This window comes from Octopus bimaculoides, chromosome 2, assembly GCF_001194135.2.
Source record: "Octopus bimaculoides isolate UCB-OBI-ISO-001 chromosome 2, ASM119413v2, whole genome shotgun sequence".
Taxonomy (NCBI): Eukaryota; Metazoa; Mollusca; class Cephalopoda; order Octopoda; family Octopodidae; genus Octopus; species Octopus bimaculoides.
The window spans coordinates 148,257,008-148,262,155 of record NC_068982.1 but is presented as its reverse complement, the minus strand read 5'-3'; positions in this window follow the sequence as shown (position 1 = coordinate 148,262,155).

The window sequence follows — 5,148 nt, the reverse complement described above, 5'->3', positions numbered from 1 at the left end:
TATACGTGTGTGTGTGCATGTGTGCGTGCCACTATATCACAGGAAAGAATTACGATAGGTATAAATTTCATTTCTCTCCCTTCCTCTCCTTTATAGCCGATATAAGTACTTATGTGGTTCAGATGTTATTGTAGACATGCACACATACATGTACAGGTTTACCTACACAGACTTGCTCACACACACACACACACACACACACATGCGTGCACGCACGCATCCACACCACACTTATAGGCATATGGTTAGTTGTGCGTCTTCATTGCTTTATCAGACAAGCGAGAGTAGCACTCAGTTTCTTTTCTTTTTTTTTTTTTTCTTTTTGAGGAAGTCCAAACTGACGAGGAATGATAATGAAATATTTCGTTTGCTTAGCTGCTAAAGTAGAAAGCAACGCATCAAATCAAGAATAGACTTTTCCATAAGAATAGACTTTTCCATATAATAGAAGGGTGCACTACACAAAACCTACCAAATGAACGACAGGTAGTTGTGTTAAACATAGTGACTAATTATGGCCGTCACATCTCCCATAAACAATTACAATACGACGGGCTTCCGTCCAATCAGTTTCATTCAGAGAACTTTGGTCAATTGGAGACTGCTAATGAAAGAAACCTTTAGGGTGCTCCACAGTGTGATCGAACGAAGAACCACATAATTGTAAAGCAAACATTTCAGCTCTACATTTGTACATGTAATATACAAGGTGGCATCAAAAGGTTCCCGGACTACTCTTTTACTCTTTTACTCTGTGGCCATGCTGGAGCACCGCATTTAGTCGAGCATATCGACCCCAAGACATATTCTTTGTAAGCCTAGTACTTATTCTATCGGTCTCTATTGCCGAACCGTTATGTTACGGGGACGTAAACACACCAGCATCGGTTGTCGAGCGATGTTGGGGGACAAACACAAACGTACACACACACACACACACACACACACATATATATATATACATATATACGACGGGCTTCTTTCAGTTTCCGCCTACCAAATCCATTCACAATGCTTTCGTCGGCCCGAGGCTATAGTAGAAGACACTTGCTCAAGGTGCCACGCAGTGGGACTGAACCCAGAACCATGTGGTTGGTAAGCAAGCTACTTACCACACAGCCACTCCTACGATTAGTTATTTTTAATTAAAAAAAATGAAAAATGACTTATTTACCTAGGTTTTAACTCCTTGGAAATAGTCACCTTGAGCAGTAATATACCGGTACCAGCATTCCTACTAGTTTTGGAGTCCGGCCTGGAAGTCATTTTCCATAAACGAGTCGAGGACCTTGTGCGATTCGCTCTGGATCTCCACAGCGGTGTTAAAATGGCGACCTTTAAGCTGGTTGGGGAAAAGATGAAGGTCTGCGGAAGCAATACCATGTTGTTTTTTGCGAAAAACTCGTGAGTGAGGAGAATTCGATGTAGAATCCAATTCTTCGCGCTTCACAGATGCAGTCGCTTTCGCGGAATGTCCTCTCTCAGACGCTTTAAAACATCACGATTGGTGGTTTGACCCTGGGAGACGAATTCTCGATGTGCACTACCACATTTCCAGGGGTGACGCTCGTGGCAGGTCTTTCAGATTGCTTATCGTCTTCCAGGGACGTACTTCCGGTTTTGAAGCCCCCGTGCCACTCGAAACATTGCGTACGACATATTGCCTACGACACATTGCTGCCCTTTGTTTGCACGCTACAGAACTAGTCCGGGAACGTCTTCATACCACAGACTGATGACAGCAATAAGTGTAGAAAATAATATTATACATACATACATGCATAACAAATACATCTGCCTCTGTGTGTATGTGTGTGTGTGTCTGTGTCTGCATGCGTGTGTGTTTGTCTGTCTGTCCTCTGTGTATGTATGTATGTATGTATGTATGTATGTATGTATCTATCTATCTATCTATCTATCTATCTATCTATCTATCTATTTATACACACTTGTAGACACGTATTTGAGGAGGTATGTATATGAGGGTGGAGGCGCAGTGGCCTAGTGGTTAGGGCAGCGGACTCGCAGTCATAGGATCGCGGTTTCGATTCCCAGACCGTTGTGAGTGTTTATTGAGCGAAAACATCTAAAAGTTCCAGGGGATGGTGACGAACCCTGCTGTACTATTTCACCACAACTTTCTCTCACTCTTTCTTCCTGTTTCTGTTGTGCCTGTAATTCAAAAGGTCAGCCTTGTCACACTGTGTCACGCTGAATATCCCCGAGAACTACTTTAACGGTACACGTGTCTGTGGAGTGCTCAGCCACTTGCATGTTAATTTCACGAGCAGGCTGTTCTGTTGATCGGATCAACTGGAACCCTCGACGTCGTAAGCGACGGAGTGCCAACAACAACAATGTATATGAGTATATGGGTGTATATGTATCAATTAGTGTGCTTATTTTTGTGCGTCGTACATCAAAGATAGAAAAAAAAAAATAGAAAATTGATAATTCGATAGTATGTTACACTGAGTTGCGTCCCTTTATACAAGTAACCGTTACTGCTCTTGTAATCGATGAAAATTCTCCTTGAATGTTGTGCTCCAGCATAGTTGCTGGCCTTGTTTGACACCATTAATGAAATAAAAGAATACACTTAAGTGAGTGGAAGTGTGTTTAAAATTGAACACATAAAAATCCAGCTTGTGTCGTAGATATCGCAGTAAATGAAAAAGAGTATAATTTGACGAGCAGTATGTGTAATAGTTAACTCAATCGTTCAGACTGCGAGGAATTAAGCTTCACATGCCGTGGAAGAGTCCTTTCTTTTATTTTTTTCTTTTCGTGCAATGAATCGAGGGATGTTTTAAACACTATCGAAGAAAATGTGATGCGGTATTCGTTTACAGTTCTTTACTTATCTTCGTTATGGACAGTCTACAGAATAAGTACTAGTTAAAGTGGGGTCGATAATAACGAATATTCTACCCGCCATCCTTGCTAAATGTATAGGTTTACACTCATGTGAGAAATCGGTATGTTGCTCATCCCTGGACAAATGATATAAGAAAGAACTAACAATGCGTTTAATTGAGCCGGTCTATGTTCAACATATACAGAATAAATAAATATGGTCAGTGATGTGATAAAAGGCACCAGTGATAATAACAATCGCAGTAGTAATGAAAAAAAAAGTCTCGTAATTAATAGAACTTGAATATTATTAACCCATTACCTCCCATAATTCTATTAACTGGAATTTTTTTTATGAAACTTTGATTTCTAGCATAAAACAGCCTTAGAAACGCGCTGGAATGATCAAAATAACATTTCAAAATAACATTTTAAATAGAAATAAGCGAGATATTGGGTGAAAAATTAGCAAACCTCATTTGAATATCAGAGAAATATACCTAGTAGATATAGCAAAAAGGTTAGATATGTGTAAATATTGACAGATAATTACGAAATTTGTAATTTTTAATTGATCTCATATGAGATCACTGGTAGGTAATGGGTTAATAACAGTTGCGTATTATAAAATATTCACTCAACGGCAAATATTTTAGTCCTTTACCAGTAGGGGCGATAACTCCGGACGTGTTTTGCAAATGATAATTTTGATTTTAAAGTTTTGGCACTAAGGCAGCAATTTCGGTGGAGGAGATAAGTTGATCACATTGACCGCCACCCCTCCTCGACTGGTGCTTATTTTATCGATTGCGAAAGGATGAAAAGCAAAGTCAACTTAGCAGAATTTGAATTCAGAGCATAATGTCGGAAGAAACGCTATCAAGCATTTTGTCCGGCGCGATAACGATCTTGCCAGTTCGCTGCGTAATTGGTTTCAAATTTTAGCAGAAGGCCAACAATTTCCGGTGAGAAGCTAAGTCAGTTACATCGACCCCAGAGCTCAACTAGTACATACTTTATTGACCCCAAAGAGATGAAAGACCAAGTCGACCTCGGTGGAAGTTGAATTCAGAACGTATAGTCGGAAGAAATGCTGCTAAGCAAAGGATAAAATTAATATTAAATGGCAAGAGCAGAGCGGTAGATTAAAAGAATCTTTAGAATGTCGGACAAATGATTTACAATATTTCCGGCTATTTACATTCTGAGTTCAAATTCCGATGAGATTATCTTTTACTTCTATCCTGGTGGTGGTGGGGGGAGGGGGTTGATAAAGTACTTGTAAAACGCTAGAGACGAGGCTTATCGACTATCACACGTTAATGTGCACGTTATGTATGTATGTATGTATGTATGTATGTATGTATGTATGTATTATGTACGTGTATGTGTGAGTGTGCGCGCGCGTCGTATGTATGCATGCATGCATGTATGTATGTATGTATGTATGTATACTCTTTACTCTTTTACTTGTTTCAGTCATTTGACTGTGGCCATGCTGGAGCACCGCCTTTAGTCGAGCAAATCGACCCCAGGACTTATTCTTTGTAAGCCTCGTACTTATTCTTTCGGTCTTTTTTGCCGAACCGCTAAGTTACGGGGACGTAAACACACCACCATCGGTTGTCAAGCGATGTTGGGGAGACAAACACAGACACACAAACATATACACACACATACATATATATACACATATATACGACGGGCTTTTTCCACCTACAAAATTCACTCACAAGGCTTTGGTCAGCCCGAGGCTATAGTAGTAGACACTTGCCCAAGGTGTCATGCAGTGGGATTGAACCTGGAACCATGTGGTTCGTAAGCAAGGTACTTACCACACAGCCGCTCCTACGCCTATGTTTATATATAAAAAAATTACTTGCAAACTTTGCACCGAAATTAAACATTACTAGTTGACTTCACATGGACAGATAAAAAAAGAATGTTATCAAGTAAAACATTTATTCTAATACAATTAAACCTTGGGAGAGGCATTATGCCGGTAATAAACACACGCACTGGTTCAGTCCTTTATTAATTTATATAGTTTTTTGTTAAATTATTTCATTGCACTCTTGCAATCTCTTCAGTAACTTGTCTCTCCACTTCCATTTATTTTGAATGTATGATCTGGCGTTGTTTTAGCGTTGTTTCGAAACTGTTTGGTATGAGCATGTGAGTGTGTGCAAGCTCGTATGTGTGCACGCTCATATGTGTGCACGCACTTATGTGTTCGTGCTTATATGTAAGTATGTGCGTCCATATTTGTGTTTGTAACAATTTCGTTTATAT